This window comes from Lampetra fluviatilis, chromosome 2, assembly GCF_964198595.1.
Source record: "Lampetra fluviatilis chromosome 2, kcLamFluv1.1, whole genome shotgun sequence".
Taxonomy (NCBI): Eukaryota; Metazoa; Chordata; class Hyperoartia; order Petromyzontiformes; family Petromyzontidae; genus Lampetra; species Lampetra fluviatilis.
The window spans coordinates 34,935,091-34,944,443 of record NC_136276.1 but is presented as its reverse complement, the minus strand read 5'-3'; positions in this window follow the sequence as shown (position 1 = coordinate 34,944,443).

The following is a 9,353-nucleotide window of genomic DNA, read 5'->3' as shown; positions in this document are numbered from 1 at the left end:
CAGCAGTAGCAGCAGTAGCAGCAGTAGCAGGAGCAGCAGCAGCAGCAGTAGCAGCAGGAGCAGCAGCAGCAGTAGCAGCAGCAGGAGCAGCAGTAGCAGCAGTAGCAGCAGCAGGAGCAGCAGTAGCAGTAGCAGCAGCAGGAGCAGCAGTAGCAGCAGTAGCAGCAGCAGTAGCAGCAGTAGCAGCAGGAGCAGCAGCAGCAGTAGCAGCAGCAGGAGCAGCAGTAGCAGCAGTAGCAGCAGGAGCAGCAGCAGTAGCAGCAGGAGCAGCAGTAGCTGCTGCGCAGAGACCCCGAGGAACAACTGGAATTCCGCGGATGCTCGGTGGGAGGAGCACACAAGGAGAGGGCTTCCCGCGTTTGTGAATCTCCCAGATTTGTACTCAGAGTCCCTGGGATGCGTGGCCAAAACAAAGAGGTCGATTATTAATCCTCCACCTTCCACCCACCTCCCCTCGCCCTCCCTCCCTCCCTCCACACGAGCAGTGTGCTTGCCGTGCTGCACAAGAGCTTAACACTCACCCAGCTTGGAAAGTGGAACACCGGGTATTTTGTTGACATGTAATTCTCTCCGCTTCGTGTCGCAAGCATGAATAAGGAAACACCGTTGGCTCGCTCTTTTCTCCGGAGTGCGCAGAGCACGAGGGCTCGAAGCTGCTCTCAAAAGAGAAAGCCATCACCGGCGTCAGAAAACGTGCTCTGCTGCTACCTTTAATGTTGTATTCCACCCCGATCGTGCAGCCTACAGGCTCAAAAGGCGAAACGTGCAAAATCGCGAGCGACAAACAGTTCTGTTAAGGTATTAATAGATAAGAGTCAACACGATTCTTCAGTTGAGCAACTTTATCATACAAAAAAATCGGGAAAACCGACGAAGGTATGGAATTCCAAAGTGGAGCAGTGCGAGCGAAGAAGAAGAAAGAGAAGAGACAGGGTGGTGAGTGGGTAGGTGAGTGGGTGAGTCAGCGAGTGAGTTGGTGAGTGGGTAGGTGGGTGGGTGAGTGGGCAGGTGAGTGGGTGGGTGAGTGGGTAGGTGAGTGGGTGAGTCAGCGAGTGAGTTGGTGAGTGGGTAGGTGGGTGGGTGAGTGGGCAGGTGAGTGGGTGGGTGAGTGGGTAGGTGAGTGGGTGAGTCAGCGAGTGGGTGGGTGAGTGGTTTAGTGAGTGGGTAGGTGAGTGGGTGAGTCAAGCGAGTGGTTGGGTGAGTGAGTGGGTGAGTGAGTGACCGAGTGGGTGGATGGGCGAATACGTGCGAGTGATTGTGACCTGCAGTGTGGTGCTGGTTGAACGGAGCGTGGGTGAGACGAAACAGTCTGTCCGGTAGACCGAGTCCACGACACGGGTAGAGGAATTAATGAGCGAATTTCCCTGGAACGATCGCCATGGTAGTAGCCAGCGAAGAGTGATCGGAGACGAGTTCCTGGTGGGAATCGGTGAATGCTCGATGGTCAATCAACATGACTGCTTCTCCTCTGAATTCTATCAAGTAGGACTTCAGATGGGATGGCGGGGGAGAGAGGGGGGGGGTCACAAAGGTCATGGGATTTATGTGAGTGCTTTCGCTCAGACTCGTGTCGCCTTGCATCACGTCAGCGCGGGTGGGAGGGGGAGAGGCATCGTAAGCGTGCTTGATGCGCCGTGGTAGAACGCTCCCTCGTTTTCGCTGGACCTGGCCACCACCACCACCGCCACCACCGCGTGAACTTCGCCTCAATCGACGGCAGAGCCATGCGGGGAGCGAAGGGTTGAGTGTAGGAGTGTAGTTTCGTGGGGTTTGAACACGTAGGGTTGCCGCTCTGCGATTTTGTTTCTCGATGCGATGTTTAATTTTTTTTTACAACATGAGTGATATTGCTTCGCAGGAGCGTGAGAGGTGGTGGCGGTGACCTTCATGCAGCTGTAGGGCCTTCATCCAGCAGTGGATATGAGTGTTGCACAGCTTTTCGCATCTTCTTGGTTCTTTCGGTAAAGGCACGTAGAAGGGAAGTAATAAAATAATACAAATAAAACATAATAAAATAATTTAATCATGTTTTATTTTTATTATTTTATCTTTCGGTAAAGTCACGTAGAAGGGAAGTAATAAAATAATAAAAATAAACATAATACAATTATTTTATTATGTTTTATTTGTAAAATTATGTTATTATGTTTTATTTTTTATTATTTTATTACTTCCCTTCTACGTGACTTTACCAAAAGAACCAAGAAGATGAATCCCTGCAGTCACGAAAGCTTTAAATTGAAACATTTCGCAACTGTTGTTTTTGCGAAGGTTATGGCATCGCGTCGTTGCATTGTTGCTACTTCCAGTACGGATAAAGGTGAACTTAAAAATGTTTCAGCTGCAGTTCACTCAACGCATCGCCTGCCCTAAGTGTTTGTTGTTCTGAGCTTGTGTGTCCTCGACGTTCATGATTTTCCTCCCTACCTGAATCTTTACAATTCCAACCCAGATCTATAGTACTCTTTCAGTGACCAAAAGCCACACGTTTAAAGGGCTTAACGTATTCTCCAGAATGCGGCACAATCAAATACAAAAACAAACAAAAATCCTTTTTCCAGTTGGTCTGAAGTGGGACGAGAGCGTGGCTGTGATGTGCACGGGGAAGTCAGCCCGGGCGACTGTGTCAATGGCTTTAGAGAGCGCGTCTGTGTCACCCTCTTGTGCCATGCAATGTGCGAAAGGAAAGCGTTGCCAGATATTCTTAGGTATTTTCTTCGGTAAAGTCACGTAGGTAAAAAAATTAAATTAATAGAATAAAAAGAAAATCACGACGTTTCGGAGGCAACACAAGCTTCCGTCTTCAGGTGGAACCGTCACAGCACGATAGCTGTATCAAGTGAGAGAAATTCCAAGAAACAGTATTTGTATATATACTGGTTGAGGGTGGGAGGAGCCAAGGTAGGCCCTGAATATTTTTTTTGTGAGGTTCGGTGCGGCTGAAGCACGCTGTCGCACAAGAGCAGCTTCATGGCACGTCTTTTCTTTTTGTTTAAGGTGGACGATGCTTTTTTTTTTAAACCGCCCTCGGTTTTTTGTTTCACATCGCCACTAGCGTATTCTGAATTGTCACCCAATCATTGCACAAGGAGCGGCTTTTATTGAGCAATACATTTCAGACCTGGGCCGACACACTGTTATTTCCAGTTAATTGCACGGACGGTTGCGTCTCGGCTGAATTGGAAATTTTTCGGCGTTGGAAACTCTCAGATTCTCACCTCAAGTCACACTGCACTCAAACGTTTAACTCTGGAGTCGTAGCCAGAAGGAATGTACAATTCTCCGAGAGGATATGCACTTTAGGATGATGTAGCGGCGATGATCGCCACACGTGTGCGGGCGGTGCTGAGTGGGCTGTCGCATCGTAGGATCGTGAGAGGTGCGGGCGGTGGGTTGGGGAGGTTTTCATCCAGTAGTGGATTGATCGCGGCTGGTGATGATGATTATGTTGTTTCCCTAGGTCAGTAATTGACAGGGATCGAAGCTATGAATGATAGAGGTGGACGAGAGGAGGTTGAAGTAATTCAACAAAAAAATGCTAATGAAAGTATTATATCAATGTGCAGCGCATATTACCGGCTATGACATGACTCAGAAGTGGCATTTTGGAAAATAAAAATAGCTGAGTAATAGCTCAAAATGTGCAAAGAAGTATGTTGACGTTTATGCAGAAGGAGTAACTCATGACATCGAGACATCCCGCTGATGTTTCGCCCGAGCAAGAATCACTCTGTTGATGAGACACTGCATTGTCGAAACGGATGCAGAGTTTGCTTGCATATAAACAATGCTGCTGAAATGATGCACTCACTGCCAGAAGGCCGTGTGGACAATAATACTAATGGGTTGTGCACGCAATAGTTTAATTTGTGTTGCCTGGAGGGGGCACGTATGTTAGGGGAGGCATATTGTCGGCCAGCTGTCTTGTTACCTTTCTTCTCCACAATGACTCGGATTATGTTGTATCCTCAGACGAGTAAGACAAGCGAGTCGGCTTGGGTGAGACGCGTCCTTAGGAGGGATGATGGCCGGCAAGATGACGAACCATCAGCCAAAAGGAGGACACGCAGCTAGCTCAGGGGAGGCCGAATGTTGAGATGGAGCCATGAAATCGGTAACGTGTTGGTGCTAGATGGATCGTTGGCAATGGATTGGGAAGGCCTTCATCCAGCGGTGGACTTGATCATGGCTGACCACGATTATGACCGTCTCGTTTCCACAGAGTGAGGACAGGACGGGCAGTGACGTCGGCGTGAAACTCGTTGCCTCGTGCCAATTGTGCTGCTACTGCTGCTGCTGCGTGGTGACGACTCATGTACGATGTCATTCACACGCGCGTGGCAGCAAGCAGGACGCAAGAGAGAGACAACGTGGTGGAGGGTGGCTCTGGGTATATTCGCCATCTGCATGAACCGAGTTTGCCACAGAAAGAGAGGCGGATCCATCGGCGAGGTTACTTGCCATGCCTTCCATACCATAATCTCAGGTTTCATAATACAACTTGTAACGAGCACGGTATTCGCTCGCTCTCGGAGGGAGTGAAAACGACTCATAGGTCCGAGGAGGAAACCCAGACGAGCAGGAAGGCAATACAGGCGGTCAGCAGGTGCCACCAAACAATTGCCCAAGCTCTGCAGTCCTCCATATATGATGGTGAGCGCTCACGTGCGGGAGGAAATCGGAGCACCTGGAGAAACCCCACGCGTGCGAGAGAGAAACGCTATATCCCGTGCAAAACTTGTTCGGCGTGGTCCAATTTTGTTTGCTGTACTGCACTGCCGTCTTCCGGCGAGCCAGGGTATGGCACGTCCGCGACACCTGTGTGTGAGGACCACCAACCCTTGCTGCCTTCCACTGTGTCGGGGTTACGGGGCCGCGCGCATAGCCACCACCACCGCCCCGGTCACCTTCCTCCGTGCGTGGCTGACGCTGAGGCGGGCAAGGGCAGCCACGTGGGCGATCTGTGCGCCCACATTAATGCAGCATCCGTGCAGTACATGACAACAGTACATGACAACAGTACATGACAACAAATATTAATGCAGTGGGCAGCTGCTGGGTTAAAGGTTAGTTTGTTTGGGGCCGTTGCTGGTCCTCTTTACTTGAAGATGTTTTTTGTTCATGTTTTTGTTTTGTTGCGGTTGCACCCGAGTCAAGAGCCGCATGGCTCACAGGGTTATATACCTAATAAATGAAACTGAAATAAATAAATGAAACTCTCTCCAAACGTAAATACAAGCACACGTCTTAGCTCATCAGCCTATTTTTTTTTATCCACTGCTACAGAATAGTTTTTAAAATCAGAATCTATTCATCCTGGAGGAATCCGATGAGCCGTTGAAGCTCATTTTCACAGATGCCCAGTAGGGGGCCGATGACCAAGTGACAAACTGCACTTGCTGCCAAGCTGCATTGCTGTTTCCAACGCCCGGTTCAGCAGTGACCCCTGGCGAGTGAATATCTCAGCAGCAAGAACAACAACAACAACAACCGCATCAACACCATCGGTCACAATAACACCGTGGCGGCGGCCTTAAAAAGAAAATAATATAACAGTCGACGTTTCGGGCAATGGCCCTTTTATTGATATCACATAAATAGAGAGGCCAGAGAGATAGAGTAGATAGTCAGAGTTGGAGGCTGCACTTGCACGGTTGGCTACGTACGGTGCGAAAGAAGTTCAACATACATACCACGAGGCCTGATGACAATTGCACCAATGCACTTTTTTTCATGACCACCTTTTGTTTAAATTGGTATGCTTCCTATAGTGGAAATGTGTCGCTACTAAATGCACTAATTTGTGTTCAAAGTAAGATGATAACATGTTGCTGGCACATTGCCCCACACTCACTCACTCACCAGGGCTACCTTGAAGCACCGATGAATCAATTTGATGCATTCTTGAAAATAAAGTAAGTAGAAAGTAACTCTCTGTATCCGCTGTGATGCGGGGGGACGAACGACGCAGATTATATTATCCGCAGGGTTATCCGCACATTTACTACACTTATAATCTGCGGTCAAACAAAACATCCTGGATAATCAGGGACAATAGCAAAATTGTGGCCACGGATAATAATCGAAGTTGTATTATGACTGGACCGTACATCTCCCACGGAGTCGCGGGTATTCGGGTTGTGGGTGGGTGAGAGGAGGCGTTCTGCTACAGTTGCCGGGCATGGTGCGTTTCAAAAAGTAACACAATTTATGACCCAACTTGAGTTGCACGAGTGCTGAGTCCATTAATCTGATGGCAAGACCAGGGAATCAATGACGGGGGGGGGGGGGGTGGAAACTTTACTTATAAAGAACACTCACTGCACCAAGAACATAACCGGCATCACCGCCGTGCACAAGGACGAGCGTGTGAGCTCCGCTCGTGAAGGACATGAGCTCAGATCTCCATTCACGCCGATATTCATCATCACCATCATCGCCCTTGGTCTGTCGACCCCTAAATAAAGGACCCCCTACCACCCCCCAAACCATCGGCATCGCTCAAGGTCATAATAATAATGATGATGATCGACAGCTGTTAGGCGCATTTCATCCGTAGATCCCACCAATTCGCCACTGTGTATGTGTAGTGGGTAAACAGGGAGAGCGAGACTTGCTGGAGGCAACACGTTTATTATGACACTAATAGAACGTAACACAAAGGGGTAACGGCCCCTTCCGCCCGATACACTAGGGAGGTATCTCCTCAGACTGTCGTGCCCTCACACTGGTCAAGCTTTAACCCAACACTGGTCAAGCTTTAACCCTACACCGGTTGACCTTCAGCCCGACCCTAGCCAGGGGTTCGGGTTCTGCCCTTCGGGCTCTTCTCTTCGGGTCTTCAGTTGGCAGCTCCAGGCCTTCAAGTGTTCAACAGCAGCCGGAACCGTTCAGTTTTCCGGCTTTTATATCCAGTCCCGGCTCTCTCTGCCTCTGGCCACGCCCACCTTCTAGATCCTTCGAGAAGGTCCTGGGCTGGCCGTACGTCATCCCCCAGCCCCCCTCTCGGGGGCCTGGGGTCCGCATCTCCGGCCACGACCCCCCTTGGGTTCAACCGGAGTGCCACGGCCCGGCCTGCTCAGGGCACTCTTCCACTCCTTGTTGACTGGGGGCTGTCATTGCACTCAGGTAGCAGTGGCATCGCCCCGTCATGCCACTGCATCTGGAAATCAGGAGGTAAACATAACCTGCAGGGTAAACGGGCAGAACTGGGGGGTAGAGGCCACTTTTAAGAGGTGAGTGATCTAGACGGACTTAAACATACCAAACGACTCTGGTTGTCGTATTAGCAGAGACGAAGCGTCGTTCCAAAGCTTGGCAGCTGCACCCAGAAACAGAGCCTGGACCTCGGAGTGCTTGGAAGAAGGCGATCTGAAGACCTCAGGGACGTCGTTTGGAGTATAAACATGGGTGAGTTCCAGGGAATATTGCAGGGCTACCCCGTCGAGTGCCTTGCGGGTCAGCAGCAGTGTCTCATAGTCCACTCGGAGCTCCACTGGTAGCCAGTGCAGAGACAAGACGGCAGGTGTGTGATGTGTGCCCTCGAGCAGATGCATCCGATGTCATCGTTACACCTCCCTGCAGCGAATGTCGCCTCCAGGCGCGCTCCGACCTTTGACCGCCACTCCGACGTTAGTCTCGACCACCGGCCCTCATCCCTCCGAGCTCAGCGCTCAAGCCGCCACTTGCGTTTGTCAACAGGCAACGTGACCTCTCCAACTTGCGTACTCCTCTCGATCCACGTGTTCGTCCCGCAACCCCCATCCGATTAGCACGGTTGGCGACGTACGGCGCGAAAGAAGTTCAACGTACGGCGGTACGGACGTACGTCCGAAGGTGTGTCGCTGATGTTTTTTTCTTTCGACTTTCCATTTGAACCTTCGACTGTACGCAGCCTTTGCCGCTAGGTGGCGCCGTGTGCGTTTCAGACGACACTCGCTGGCTCAAGTTCAAGCTCACACTATGGGACACTGCTGCTGATAAACCCGAGCACTACAATGTACACATGCACATCCGTCAGTTTGACACGTAGGCTTTCGCGAACAATATTATCCATAATGAAAGTGTTTTGGGTTCGATAGCGTGTCGTTACTCGCCACCACCCAAAATACAGCCAATTGGTGAGGTTTATCTTGTAAACAAAACGTGCCAATTAGTAAATTGCAAACGTTATCGGTCTTAATGTTCTATTTCTTTCAGATGGCAAGGTTACATTTGCAACATTATATATGTGTTTCTAATCAAGGTTATCAAACCATTAGGAGGCTTGGGGTGGAGATGTATGTGTGGTTTTGTCCGCGAATTGGCGGTGCAATAATGGAGGCAGTGATGGATGAGTTGACCGTTAATTGATTCGGGATGAGTTGATCCATGGACCGGTTCTGGTTGAGTCAATCTGTGAATTGATTCTGTACGAGTTGATCCGTGGACTGGTTCTGGATGAGTAAATCTGTGAATTGGTTATGGACGAGTTGATCCGTGGATTGGTTCTCGGCAGGAATTTAGGGCTGACCACTGTTTCCTGGGTTAGGGGTCGGCAAACCAAAATAACAATGACAACCATTTTTTATTTATTCGGTTAAAAAAACCACACCTCAATATTTCAAGAGCCACAATGCACTGTGCGGGGAATCCGAGACGGTGGTGGCCTTAAATGAACGTCACAAAACAGTCGTTGAAGAGACGCGTGCGGCTGGTTTGCCGAACGCTGTACTATGCTATCTTTGGATGTGTGTTGAACTTCTTTCGCACCGCACGTCGCAAACCGTGTTAGTCAGAGGTCCGGTGGGCAGGACAACAAACGAAACAACAAAAAGCAACTTTAAAGAAAATGTTTTTAAATCTCAAATGAGTTTTCAATCAAATATTGAACCCTTAATTGCAAGATGCACATTACTGTAAAGTGTTTTCCCATGTTTTCCCATGCATTGGGTGCATATTATCAAGGCTTGAAAGGCACTTAAAGACTTGACTTAAAGCTTTTGGGACTGCAGGAATTCATATTCTTGGGTCTGTCGGTAAAGTCACGTGGATAGGTTGTTGTTTTCTTTGAGCTTATCTACGTGACTTTACCGACAGACCCAATAATATAGAGATAAAGATCCCCCGTATAGCCTTAACAGACTGTCGGGGCAAGTGCTGTTAGCGAGCACCTATGAAGGCCGGCACGGCACACGAGGGGGTGGGTGGCCAACACACACGCCCGGCCGCCTTTGTCTCCCTAGCGGCGATGTTTACACACCGCACCAGGTACTCATTTGAGGCTGAGTCGACCTAGGGAAGGCCCAGGACCGGTTCAGATAATCGTCACCGGTGTTTGCCGTGAGCGGGAATCGAACCCGGTCCGCCAAGTT